The 14,765-nt window shown below is 40.8% G+C and overlaps 1 protein-coding gene across 5 annotated transcripts in view; it reads left to right on the top strand.

Moving 5' to 3' along the window:
• Positions 1–7,730: 7,730 nt before the first annotated feature.
• Positions 7,731–14,765, top strand: part of LOC107372570 (tubulin polymerization-promoting protein) — an 86,958-nt gene continuing 79,923 nt past the window's right edge. For 3 of the 5 annotated variants that reach the window (XM_054735748.2, XM_054735744.2, XM_054735747.2), the window contains exon 1: positions 7,731–7,855. The gene's annotated coding sequence lies outside the window, so the exon portion shown is untranslated. Of the gene's footprint in view, positions 7,856–9,858; positions 9,950–14,765 lie in introns of all 5 variants that reach the window. The other 2 variants (XM_054735745.2, XM_070551568.1) reach the window with 1 other exon arrangement.

Here is a 14,765-nt window from a genome sequence, read left to right as displayed (position 1 = left end):
CATGTGAAACGTCACCAGCTGCCCAGGGCTTAGACCGGAAGTTAGTTTCAGTTTTTCCCGCGCCGGTCACAAACATCAGATTTTCTTACAATTCCAGCCGTCAAGATCCAAATACTTTTTTCATCTGAGGGTTTAATACACATTTACACATGCTGTTCAAACGAACTTTGCCTCTGGCCGATATCTTTAAATGAGTGAGTGAACCCACTACCAAGGATGAACTCTGCTAACTTTAAAAATCAGCTGCTCTAAATAAGCATGAAGATCAGAGAGGAGCTCTAGGATGGACATGGATAAAGGAACTGTAATGTAGAGGTAAAGTAGGGCAGGGCCAACGTCAACAGCTGTCATACGGGCCATTTGAAATGTTTGACTGTCATTTAGCTTGTTATGTGACAGGTTAGAGCACAGTCTCATGTTAGAGTTTTGTCATGAGAACATTGAGATACCTCACATGCTGATGGCATCTAAAAATTAACATTTTTATTTTTTCAAAATAAAGAATAATTTTAATCACAATTTAAACGTACAATCCTAGAAAAACCTCGTCCAATCAATGTGCACGTCCTGTTCTCACTGATTGGGTAGAAATCCCTCCATCAAACTGTGTGTGTGTGTGTGTGTGTGTGTGTGTGTGTGTGTGTGTGTGTGTGTGTGTGTGCGCGCGCGCGCGTGCACACGAGCGTGTTGTGAACTGGTGTTGTGGTTTTGCACTGATGTAACCATCTTTACGCTGACAAAAATGTAACTAAGTAACTTTTACTTTGAGTACATTTTATTTACGATACATTTTACTTTTACTTGAGTAAAAAATTAGGCAAGTACTTTTACTTGTACTTGAGTAAAAAATTATCAAAGTACTGGTACTCATACTTAAGTAGGAAATTTTAGTACTTTTTCCACCTCTGGAAGGCAGTGCATGACCTTAGTGTCATTTTGACTAAATTAGAGGGGACAAATATAGGCATTTCACCATAAAGCAACGGACTTCCTGTTGTCAGGGGGCGGGGCTTAGGTGATGTCAGCTGTCCATATTGTCATTGACTTGAGATGTGGTCAGTGATGACACAGAAAAGGTTTGATATAGATCTGATCATGCACATGGGAGTTATTAGGTCAACTAATGTAATGGCGAAAGGTCAAAGTTTGAGGCTTAGCCACTCCCACCCCTTTAAACTTTTGAAAAATCCGACAGTTGAATTTTTTCCCCTATTTCTTTAGAGTATATAGCAGAAGTTTGAAGGGGATCGGTGTAAAGGGCGACGAGCAGAGGTGGAAAGAGTACTAAAATTTCCTACTTAAGTACGAGTACCAATACTTTGATAATTTTTTACTCAATTACAAGTAAAAGTACTTGCCTAAATTTTTACTCAAGTAAAAGTAAAAAGTATCGTAAACAAAATGTACTCAAAGTAAAAGTTACTTAGTTACATTTTTGTCAGCGTAAGGATGGCTCCATCTAAGTCACATATGTCAGACTCAAGACCCGCGGGCCAGATGCGGCCCGCGGAGCATTTTTATGTGGACCGCGAGATAAATATCAAAAATATATTAAAACTGGCCCGCTGGCCGATTTTACCGCAAAGACTTCAACTCCCATGATGCTCTGCGGCGTCAGCGCTGAGCCGACGCGCCCCCTCCTTTGTGTTTTTTCCAGCGCCTGCTGCCGGTGTCTGCAGCTCCGCTGTCTCAGACAAACTACACTTCTCTCACTCAGCGCCGAGTTCACTCTGCTATTTTCTGACGTTGAAGCCCAGAGACGGAGATTCTAGCCGCTCAGTAATGTGTTCACGACTGAAAGAGAAAGTTTTCAAACTAACGTCCAGACAGAGCTGATATAACTCCAGCGAGCAGCGACACGCTCAAACCAGCATGACTCTGTGGTTGCCGTCGTTGTGTTTCCTCCCCGACACACAACAACGCGGTCAAGCTGCTCAGACATGTTCATCAGCACAAACCTATGTGAGCACCTGTTGTCATCTAATGTTGTCATTATTATGATGAAGATGAACAAAACAACAGGAGTCTCCTCCTCAGCTCAGATCAACCCCATGATGCAGGTATCTGGCTGGAACAGGTGAGCATCACAGTAAACCAGTGCAGCAAACTGAGCTTTAAATATGCTGGTTTTATGCTCTTTTTCTGCTCCAAAACATGAAAGTTAACAGGTGAGATGTTGCATTTTCATTTAAGATAAAATAATATTTTTATTTTGTTGTTGGCCCGTGAGAAAAGATTTAACCTGCAGTAAACAGGAAGTGGAAAGGCTGCAGATAGATGAATAGAATAGAAAATCCCTTTATTGTTCCTCAGTGGGGAAAGCTAGACGTCACAGCAGCGATGACACTTATTACAGGAGAAAAAAAGGAGAATAAAAAATAAGAAAAATGAATAAACAAGAAAACATAAATCCTGAATAGATTTTAAAAATGCTGATTATACCACAAGTACTGAATACCACTGATGCCTTTTATTTAAAACTGACTTGCTCGTGTGTAATTTGGTTATTCCACATTCAGTGTTAATGCAGAAATATGTTTGTTTCCAAATTTAAAGGTTCAAAATTGTATATATGTTGATAAAGAAAATGTGCTAATTTGCCGTCACTTTCAAAAAATATAAAGTTTGGCCCTCGACTCCGTCCCAGAGTTTCATTTCGGCCCCGTGTGAGTTTGAGTTTGACACCCCTGGTCTAAGTAGTGCTAAATTACAACGCCAGTTCACAATTCACTCGTGTGTGCGCCCACACACACACTCAAACACGCACAGCTTGAAGGAGGGATTTCTTTCCAATCAGTGAGAACAGGACGTGCACATTGATTGGACGAGGTTTTTCTAGGATGGTAGGTTTCAATTGTGATTAAAATTATTCTTTATTTTGAGAAAAAATAATTTTTAGATGCCATCAGCATGTGAAGTATCTCAATGTTTTCATGACAAAACTCTAACATGAGACTGTGCTCTAACCTGTCACATAACAAGCTAAATGAAAGTCAAACATTTCAGATGGACCGTATGACAACTGCTAACGTTGGCCCTGCCCTACTTTACCTCTACATTACAGTTCCTTTATCCATGTCCATCCTAGAGCTCCTCTCTGACCTTCATGCTTATTTAGAGCAGCTGATTTTTAAAGTTAGCAGAGTTCATCCTTGGTGGTGGGTTCACTCACTCATTTAACCCTCCACCACTGAAATCAGATTGTTCATTCCAGTCCTCCTAAATAATCCTCCAATCATCCAACTGGAATCCTTAAGGGTCCCGTAACGTCCATCCTGTCAGAACAGGCCTTGGGAGCCCAGGTGTTACTAGAACTAATGGTGTCTCCTCACCAGCGTGAGCCTCCAAACTGTGAAGGTTGGTCTCCAAACATGAACTTTAAATTCATGCATTTATCTCCTCTTGTAACACTTTAACATGTTTTAAAAGGCTTGTATCATGATAAGTTACACCTCCCAGACCAAAGATAAGATAAAATATTATCATAAACACTGCAGAGACGTCATTATTTATGAAATATAAGTTATTTTCCTGAGCCGTTACTTCAGCCAAGATATAAGATGCATGGATTTGATGAAACCACGCTGTCTCATGCAGTTCTATATGTGTAACACACACACACACACACACACACACACACACACACACACACACATGCACGCTCGCACATGCACACGCAAGCGTGCACACACACACACACACACACACTGCAGCATGTTAGAATCATTTGAATGACTAATTTAACTACACTGAACTGCTTTAGTAATAATTTAATCTCTTATTCTGGAGTAAAATAAAGAAACAAGCAAAATCATCACATATCTGTGGCATCAAGAAGCATCTTCTGAGTTCAAACACAGGGATGGAGCACAATGTTTACACCTGAACAGTATCAGGATGTTTTAACTCACAGAGGCCTGCAGGTCTTCTGTTTTATGAGCAAAGCGCTGAGAATCCGCTTGTTATGAGCGCTGAACGTTATTTTGCCGCTTCCGTGCGGAGCGGTAGAGAAACACAATTCAAACACGGAACCGAGTCCGGCTACCGGACCGAGCAGAATTCTGATGACATCACACCGGTGCGCGAAGGTGCGGGTTCCAACACACAGGAGAGGAGGGAGAGAGGAGGTAAACAGCGAGTTGAGGAACTGAACCGATGTCTTTGAGCAAAAGTGTACCCCCCCCCCCCCCCCCACACACACACACACGGTTTAGACGTGGCGCTCATGCAGGTGTCTCTTTCCGTTCCAACGCTGCTTCACGTAATATTTATAATTTATTAAGCCTATAATTTATTTTTAATCAGTAACGGATATGATTTAAAACATAGCGAATTACAATTATTTTTTAAAAACTTACTCAAGTAAAAGTAAAAGTACAGCTTTTAAAAACCACTTAAAAAGTATAAATATACAAAAAAGCTACTCAATTACAGTAACGTGAGTAAATGTAATTCGTTACTTTCCACCTCTGGCGACGAGGCATCATTCTCCATACAATGTGTGCGAAAACCACTAAATCGAGTACTTGGACCAAAATGGTCGACCTCCTGTGTGACTTTGCAGTTGGCTCCAAGAGACTTTTTTGTAGGTCCTGAGACACCACATTAGTGTACCAAATTTTGTAACCGTCAGACAAAGCATCGCGTGGGGCTGACAGTTTTAATTCATACAGCACAATATCTTTATCCAAAATGACTTCCTATCTCTGGCTCCTTCAAAGGCAGTTCGAAATCTGGGTGTTATGGTTGATGAACACCTGACCTTTAAAGATCATGTTGCCTCTGTTGCTCGTTCATGCCGCTTTGCGCTGTATAACATACGAAAGATCAGACCATACCTAACACAACATGCCACCCAGCTCTTGGTGCAATCTCCTGTCATCTCCCGCCTCGATTACTGCAACGCCTTTCTAACTGGTCTTCCAGCCTGTACTGTGAGACCTCTTCAAATGGTCCAGAACGCAGCGGCGCGTCTGGTCTTCAATCAGCCAAAAAGAGCACACGTCACCCCTCTGTTCATTGAGCTCCACTGGCTACCGCTAGCAGCACGCATCAAATTCAAATAGCTAACAGTAGCATACAAAGTCCGAGATGGTACGGCTCCCATCTACCTGAATCCTCTTGCAAAGGCTTACGTCTCGGCCCGGCCGCTCCGGTCATCACAGGATCGTCGGCTAGCAGTGCCTACACCACGCTCAGGACAATCCAGACTCTTCTCATGCATCGTTCCACAAATGTGGAATGACCTTCCAAGCACTACCAGAACAGGAGCTTCCTTTTCATTTTTCAAGAAACTCCTGAAGACCCTGCTCTTCAGAGAGCATCTTCTAAACTAGCACCCTCCCTGCACCCATCCCCCCTCTCTACTGTCCACTCCTTGTTCCCTCCACTCCATGATTGATGTCAAGTTGTTGTTATTTTTGTTGTTAGCCTCAAGGGCAACATGCCGATTATCACTTGTAAGCCGCTTTGGACAAAAGCGTCTGCTAAATACATAAACATAATGTTCTAGGGGGCGCTATTTCCAAAATATGCCACGCCCACAAACCTATGACGTTCATTTCTATTGGGGGTCAGATTAGAACTGGATTACTGTAATCCATTACTCTCAGGAAGTCCACAGAATGTAGTTAAAAGTCTTCAGCTTGTCCAAAATGCTGCAGCTAGAGCTCTGATGAGAATTAAAAAGAGAGATCATATCTCTCCTGTCTTAGCTTCCCTACATTGGCTACCTGTTAAATTCAGAATAGATTTTAAGATCCTTCTTCTCACATATAAAGCTCTTAATAATCAAGGTCCATCATACATCAGTGATCTGATTGTTCCATATGTTCCTAACCGAGCAGTTCGCTCTCAGACTGCAGGTCTACTGGTGGTTCCCAGAATATCTAAAAATAGGATGGGAGATCTTTTAGCTATCAGGCTCCTCTCTTGTCCGTGAGACAGACACCTTTTTTACTTTTAAGAATAGGCTTAAAACATTTTTATTTGATAGGGCCTATTGTTCAAGTCTGATGTTAGCCTAGATCTGGACAAGTGGGGGAGTAGAGGGAGGTGGAGTGTACAGTCGGTAAAGACGACTCTCCCTTGCCCTGCCTCCAACTTGCCTCCATCTAAAAGGCTAGGTTATCCAGAGTTATCTCTGTAGTTATGCTGCTATAGGCTTAGACTGCTGGAGGTTTTATTTCCTGCTATTTCAGCTGTTAACTTTTTCTCTAAGTGTTTTTCTCCCCAGAAGAAGCTACAATGACGTTCTGCTGAGCTGTGGTGGCCTCGTGGAGGGGGCCATCGACTTGAACACTGCTGCTAACCACTTAAACATTCTCCCTCTCCTGATAATAACACTTTACTTTCTTTGACGTTGGATGTGCTACTGCTAGTTTACCCGTTTAATTATAGATCCACTAGGATAAATACAATAAAGTTTATTTCTCGCCAAATAGAATATTTACTAAGAAATCACAATGTAACTATTGAAACACTACTTGGTATATACAGTGGGGCAAAAAGGTATTTAGTCAGCCACCGATTGTGCAGGTTCTCCCACTGCCAACTGGCTCCTCGTTTCTATGTGTTTGTGTGTGTGTGTGTGTGTGTGTGTGTGTGTGTGTGTGTGTGTGTGTGTGTGTGTGTGTGTGTGTGTGTGTGTGTGTGTGTGTGTCTGCTGTGTCTTCTCCATCCCCAGTGAGTCGTGGAGGATGGCTGCTTATACTGAGCCAGGATCCTCTGGAGGTTTCTTCCTGTTAAAAGGGAGTTTTCCTCTCCACTGTCGCTGCATGCTTGCTTAGTATGAGGATTGCATCAAGTCACTGACACTAGTCAGTGACTTGATGCAATTTGCTGGGTTCCTTAGGAAACATTTTTTCTGATTGGCTTAATGAACTGACCTGAATTGGAATGTTTATTATGTGAAGTGCTTGGCACTATAAAAAAATAAAAATAAAACACAGGAGGAGACTGCACAAAAGCGGTGTAAATATTGTGAGTGAAGTTAACCTCTTGCTATAGAATTGCTGTATTTAGCATATATATATAAACCTATTATTGTGTACTATAAACTTGTATGCTGCAGTAAATCATGGCTGTGGAGACTAAAGTGAGCAGAGAATATGCCAGGAGGAGGCTGGAGAATAGAGGAGAAGAGAAGAAGACACAAGGGGAATGGACAAAAGAGCAACAGAGAGGATGCCAGGGGGAAACTGGATAGAAGTCAAAAGGTGGTGAGAGTATGAGAATAGATGCTATTTTGTAATTATGTTTTCTGTCATGTGTGTGGCTATGGCAATTAAAGCTCAGGGATATTATTTGCATACTGCAAATGATTGATTAATTAAAAACAAAGTAGTTATGTTGCATTGTTTGTGTTGGATAGTAGCAGTTATATGCAGTTATTAGCTGTGTCCACTGCATTTTTTTGTTTTCATGAGATCCCTTTCAAGTTACCAGCCCCCCCCCCCCCCCCCCCAAAAAATACAATTGTTTGGAGCCGCCACTGATGTAGGAATAAAACTGTTAAGAATGTACAAACTGTGACACTAATCATGCCTGCACGGGCAGCTCCCCTGGTACCGAATCAGACGGAGAAGTATAAATGAGGCTCAACGTGCGTGACGCTGTTTATGGTTGAAGGTGTAATACCGAGATAAGAGGAAGGAAAGCAGCTAGGCGCGCGCAAAGCTGCAACCAATCAGTGGCCCGGTTTGTCCTCAGCATCGGGGGGGGGGGGGGGGGGGGGGGGGGGCGGCACGAATCGTTGAACAGACCACCACGCAGACAAGCAGCAAAGAGAAGACCAGCATAAAGGCTCTGAATTTTGATCTGACACCGACAAGGGGCTGGAGGATTGCGTCACCAGGTGATTTTAAATATTTTTCAGAATCAAAACATTTTTGTGATCCGGCATGAAAAATGCACGCAAGCCTACGCACACACTGTATGAACTGTTTACATATTTGCATTGTTTTTACACCTAATCCGCAAAAGACGCGTTTTAAAACCGCAAGACTTTTGCGTTTCTGTGTGTGTGTGTGTGTGTGTGTGTGTGTGTGTGTGTGTGCGCGCGCGCGCGCGTGTTCTGCGTACTGTAGACTATATTTGTTGAGCGTCAGTAATAAATGGGGTCACGTGGACTGTGAATGTGGTATTTGCAAGTTTATGTAACACAAGAAACGCTCAGTAGCCATATTCAGTCACACACGTGAGCTTCTGTCATGTGAAGGTTAGGGTTAGAAAGATTTAATAATGAAGATAACACAAGTAGGCTTAGTTAATGGAATGATTGAGAAGCTTGTAGTTATGTAAACATCAAAAAATTTTCGTTTTTTTAATCAACTTCCTCATTAAGCACCGTGTGTGTGTGTGTGTGTGTGTGTGTGTGTGTGTGTGTGTGTGTGTGTGTGTGTGTGTGTGTGTGTGCGCCAGTGCTTGTTTAGAACATGTTCTTAACATTTAATAATGTGATGGTATCACTGTAATGCAGGCTGTTTGCTTCACATCTAATTTAATCACATTTACCCAAAGTGGGCTAAAATAAGCCAAAATAAATCAAAGGTATGCTTTTTGTTTCTTCTCAAAGGTTGAATTGGACGTGTGATGGGAAAACAGTTTGTCCCAGATTTCTGGTTCAGATGAACTCATCCAAGAGCCTCTGGGTTCTGTCATGAACAGTTAATCTCAGAGGATGCTGTAAATTAACCTGCTTTTGTTTGGGGCGGCTCAAATTTCATTCCATATTAAAAACAAAAGATTGGGGATGCTTGATATCAGCTTCCTTATTTTACTGATATCCAATATACCAATATTGTCTGTTTCTTAATTTCTGATACTGATAATACTGATAAATGCTGTGTCCCCTTCTCATAAAATCTAAAACATTTTAGGTTACTAACATCACATACTTCCTATCATGCATGCTAGAGTCTTGTTTTTATTTTAGTTGTTTGCTAGCTGTCTAGCTATGAGAACAGTATATGTTCATTACACAGGGCAAATTTGTATATGACAAGTTGTGCCAAATAATCAAAAATATCTCACTTGCAATGCCATTATGCGTCTGCGTAAGGGCTTTCCGACAGGCTCACAGTGGATGACGGAGACCAGGCACATGCAGGGGGACAGAGGGTGCTTGAGCACCTGCCCCTTTTGTCTGAAATTCCCAAAGTGCACTTTTTCCGGTCTTCTTGAGTGTGGAGAATGTTCTTTCACAGGCAACCTGAGTGAGGGAGAGGGTCAGCAGGTACTTGTATGCCAGCCCAAGGAGATGATAAGCATCTGACAGCAGGCTGAAGCGCCTGAGAATTTGATAGCAGCACAGTGGGCAATCTTTGCAAGATTTACAGCTTTTGGTCACAATGTCACTGTCTTCTTCCAATTCTTCAGATCTGTCTTTTGCTGTTCTGGTCCTGTAGTCATCTACAAGTGATGTCTTCAGCCTTTGCCACTGTCCAGCAAAACATATCAGTTCAGACTGAAGGTTATTTACCGTAGCACTGCTGTCAAATTTGAGGAGACGTGTGCTGAGGTTCTGAAGTGCAGTTCTAGGAAGAGAACCTGTTCTGATTTGGCTAAACTTTCTGGGGTCCAACCATGCCAAATCCACAAGAAGGGGGCCATGTGTGTCAAAACGTCTGTGTATTGCCTCAATAACTGTGTCTAGGATGATGTTGTGCACTTTCACCTCATACGTTTTCTCAGCATTAATTTGCGACTCATCTTCAGACATCTCACCGACCATACTTTTTCTCTTCTTGACCCTCTTTTCAGGTAGTGCAGCCTCCACTTCCATGTCTGTGTGTTCCTCCTTCTCCTCGAGTTTCTGATTTGTCTGTTTTACATATCTGTCTGCTGCTTCCTTCACAGTTGGGAAGTCCCTGGCGATACTTTTGAGGCTATCTTGTGTGACAGTCACCATATGATGGGCGGAGAGAATATCCGTCCCCTTTGAGTGGAGGTACTTTGACAAAGGAGTTGTTTGCTCAAACACTCTAAGAAATATCTGTGCTGTTAACACAGTTTCATGTTTCAAGAGAGACTCTTTAAAGCCTTGGGCTTTGGCACGAACAGCTGGCTTTTCTTTTTCCCTCTTTTCAATAGTTTCCAGTGTGAGGACTACATCAAGGAAGAGGCCTTCCTCTGGTTTTCCAAAATGTCCAAAGATTTTTTGTAGGGCATCATGTTTGGCCCACCACCGTGTTTCACATATTGGACTGAGGCGTCTGTGTCTTGCCTTTTCTTGGGTTTGTTTCTCCCATAGATTAACCCTGTGATAGGACTCCTTGATGAATACAGCTATGTCATTCAGTAAATTAAAGAGGGATCCACTTTCAATGACACTCTGTGTTGTGTCAGCAAGCACAAGATTCAGTATGTGGGCATAGCACCACACATGCACATGAGTTGGAGACTGGGCAGCCATAAGTGCTGAAAAGCCTTTATACTGGCCCTGCATATTTGAAGCCCCGTCTGTTGCATTCCCAATGCACATGGCATGGTCCAGTTTCAGATGCTCTAGAACTCCACAAAGCAACTTCACAAAGTACTGCCCTGTGAATGCTTCGCACCTCACAATGGAGACAAGCCTCTCCTGCACTGCCTCAGTAACATATCTAATGATTACTGTACACTGATCATACCCTGTGATGTCTTGGGTTGTGTCTAGCTGAATAGAAAGCATCCCAGCTTTCTTCACATCACTAGTGATACTCTCTTGAATGAGATTGCCAAGTGCATCAATGACAGAGTTGACAGTTGTTTTGGAAAGTAAGGTGATGAGAGTTCCTCTACCTTTTGATCCACTGGACTGATGCAACTCTTGCTTTTTTCAATGCAGTCATTCAGATGTTCTCTAAGGCATGCATCATATTTGCCTAATAGCACAATCAGTTCCAGAAAGTTACCATGATCAACAGTGTTATCGCTCAAAGTGTATGCAGCCTCATTCTCCACATGCCTATAGCTAAGTCCCCTCTTCCCTAGTACTTTGACCACATCCACTATACGCTCCAAAACGTGTCGTCTTTTTTTTTACTTGTGCTCTGTGAGCTGACAACTGACTGCCAGCAAACAAGCTGTTGATGTTGCCTTTTGAGCACCTTAAGAAAAAAGCTTCAGCACAGGTCTTGTGTGCAGTGCTCTTTTCATGCTCCTCTGTACGCACATGCACATGTCGCCAGTCACTCATGCCTGTTATAAATGTGCTGGTGTCAGTCCGCCTTGCAAATGCCAGACACACAAAGCAGAACAATAAATGTCGTTCTTTGCAATAAGTAAGCCACTTCCTGCTGGAGCCATCTTTACGGCTGAACACCCTCATCACAACTGCATTGCTGGTGTTCTGCTGTGGGGGGTAATCTAAGAAAGCTTGTAACATGGCAGGTTCAGGGCGAGCAAAGTAATCTATGCCTTGGCTCTCACTCTCCTCCTCTTCCAAGTCTCTCTCCTGCTCTTGCATCCCTCTGTCTTGGATGTCACTCTCCTGTTGACACAATTTATTGAGATTATGAGGACCTCCTTAACAAGGTGATCAGAGACCGGATGACAATTATTAAGGATATTATTAATTAAAGTTCAATAATATCAAGCATAAATAAGAAATAGTATCAATATAACAATATTGTACCAAACACAATATTTTCATGTTGAACCTTTAACTATTTAAGGTTACAAGTTGAGTGGCCCCATACCATAGTTATAACATCAATGCCCAAAACTATTTGTTAATATGTTGTTAATACGAGTTGCTGTATTTATAGCTATCCTGTTAGGTTGTGTAATTGTTGGACGGAATCTTTAACAAAACACATAATTAATAAATTATTTGTAAATGATTGTGTGCATTTAGAATATCTATATTAAAGTCTCCACAAACACTAACTTATGATTATTTGTATTTAATTCTACTGTACATTTCTGAAAATTTGTTCTGAAAAATTATTAATAATTATGAAATATTTTGTTTACAAATGAAATTCTTACCTTCTTAACTAAATATTTAACTTTGTTAATATTTATCATCCAAACTAAATATTTAACTTTTGAACTAAATACTTTGATTACAAACTAAATATTTACCTTCTTAAATATATATTTAGCCAGAGGCGGTTTTATCATTAGGCATATGTAGGCGGCCGCCTGGGGCCCCCTTGTGTTGGGGGGCCCCCTAGCCCTGACCGCCGGCACCCCTCTGTTAATGCCACAATATTCTTATTACCAACCTGTGGCCGCAGACGGGATTGGACATGTGCACTTCTCATTACCATAATTCCTGAAACGTTCAAGATATCTTTAAAATTCTAAAAGTGCTGAAAAGATTAAAAATGGGGCTTTCCGTGTATATACAATACATTACGGTAGCCACCAGGATTCCCTGTCTTGAGCGCACCGAATCACAACAAAGATGAGACGTGCTGAGTTTGTCATCCAAAATGCTCCGTTTTATAACTTTTGAATGGCTGATCAGATTCAAATAATTCCAACGGTTCCTAAAAGTACATAAAAGCAGCTTTCCAACGATGTATAGCATGAAGCAATCAGAGTTAGGGAAAATATCGCTACGAGGGGAAATCCTGCTGTACAGCCTGATTGAAACGGAGCGCAGCGCCGCGGTGAAAGCGGATAATGGAACCGGGAAGCTAATTAGCATAAAAACCAGCATGAAATTATGGAAATGCTTCAAAGAAAATCAACACGATCTATTAGGTGTCCCTGAAGACAGTGACCACGAAGATCTCCGGTGAACCAGGGTTTGAATGTTTGTTTAGTCTTTAATTTTTTTAGTTGAACAACCCTCAACTATTTGCTAATTGTAAGATTCAGCTTCATTCCAGCATTATTTATCGTTTTACCATTATTAATTATTTTTGCTAAAACAAAAGTTTTTGGTATAGCAGTGCACGGTGTGCCAGAGAAGCACCCCATGGCGGTGTGAGGTGTGCAGGACTCTGCCTGCAGCTGGAGAGAAACTGCTTCAATGTCTACCACATCAAATAAAAACGTCTGAAAGTTTACAAAAACAAATGGTCTTAAAAACTGCTAAAAAAGATACCAAGGTTCAAACTTTTTTAAGAATAGATGCACAACAGTTCAAAGTTTAAATTATTCATTATAGTTTAAAGTTTAAATTATTCATTGCCCAGTAATTTTGAAGTTCCTGTTCAGTAATAAATGTAAAAAATTCAAATCCGTTTTTTGCTTTTTTCACTTTTAAGCAGATTTTTAAAGGCTTTAATGGAAATAAATTCTAAATACAAACCATACACTGAAAGCTGAGGTTGTTCTGAAAAAAGGAGAGAGTTACACACACTTTGCGCTTTTTATTACAATTTTACAGCCGTAAGATTAAAAAAATACCAAGCGGCTCTGTTATAATTATGGTCATAAGAGGGTTATTAAGACGGCGATGCACAAACTGGAAGTGATTGGTAGTCATTCCACTCCAATCCAGTTGGTGGCAGTAATGCACCAAATTGTTGTTTGCCAAGTGCCATAAGACCACAAAGAAGAAGAGAGGTAGGGGCGTTCGTAACAAACTCAAAGCGATAGTCAAAACATGAAACATGACATGGAGTTATCCTAGTGGCTCCAATAAGATAAAGAAGCAGCATGTTTCATAAAAGCTTTTTTTTCACTTCTGAAAGTGACGTCGTTTTTCGAAGTAAACATCAAAAGGAAGCAGAAAGGAAAGACAATGGAAAATGTTTCAAGGGAGGAAAACATATACCAAAATGGAAAATAGGAAAAAAAATAACTAAGGCTAAAGCACAGGAGCACTGACAGGAAGAAGAAAGCAGAGCAAATATTAAAGGCACTCAAAGGGAGAGAAAAACAGGAAAAAAGAGGAGGACTAATAACTCGTGTCAGAAGAGGGGAGAGTTTCGCAAATCCAGTTAAAGGTAAGATTGTCGAAAATTTAGTGTAAGGGGCCTCATGTCTGTGTTCGCCTTGGGCCCCCAAATTGCTAAATCCGCCCCTGTATTTAGCATCCAAACGAAATCTTTATCTATTTAACTAAATATTTTGTTTACAAACCAAATATGTATCTTCTTACCAAAATATTTAACTTTTTAACTAAACATTTCACTTGCAAACTAAGTATACATGTTTTTATAAATGTTAAAAGTTTTACCAAATAGTTTGAAGTTGAAACATTTCTTAATGAATAAACAATGACTTTGAAATATTAATTCCCTTTTAATTTCTCATATGACAGGCTAAATAACCAACATTGTTAACTTTAACTGTGTAACTTTACAAACAGCATCTCATGGAGGACAATATAAATAGAACTTTGAAGTTCTATGTATGTCCAATTTATAGTCAAATCAAATTAGTGTTTATTTGAATAGTCGTAAATCACATCACTGGGAGAAGATTTTCACAATTATTTCATTTTAAGTAGTACTGCTACAATGCAGAGACATATTTATTAATATTTTTCTAGTCTATTAATAGTTTTTTCAATACTTTCTGCATAACCAGCCCTTTAAGAGCATTCATGATCTTTATGTGGCCAAAAATGAAAATGAATTTGACATCCCTGATTTAAGTTCTACACATTCAAAATGAAAATAAGAAATAAAAGTATTTCTGTCTCCCCCCTCTGCCTTATACCTGCCCCCAGGCAAAGCTGTTAGAGCCTCCCCTGCACAGTCACCAGCCTTCTATCAGCTACGTAAAAAAGAATCCTGGTGACAATTGTTCATAACTTTTCTTCAAGTCATACATGTAATCTAAAATGTGAACAGTTTCTCCATTAACTGTTCAGGTGC

The sequence above is a fragment of the Nothobranchius furzeri genome, chromosome 5, assembly GCF_043380555.1.
Source record: "Nothobranchius furzeri strain GRZ-AD chromosome 5, NfurGRZ-RIMD1, whole genome shotgun sequence".
Classification (NCBI taxonomy): domain Eukaryota; kingdom Metazoa; phylum Chordata; class Actinopteri; order Cyprinodontiformes; family Nothobranchiidae; genus Nothobranchius; species Nothobranchius furzeri.
The sequence above is the reverse complement of the archived record's forward strand: the minus strand, read 5'-3'. Positions and strand labels throughout refer to the sequence as shown.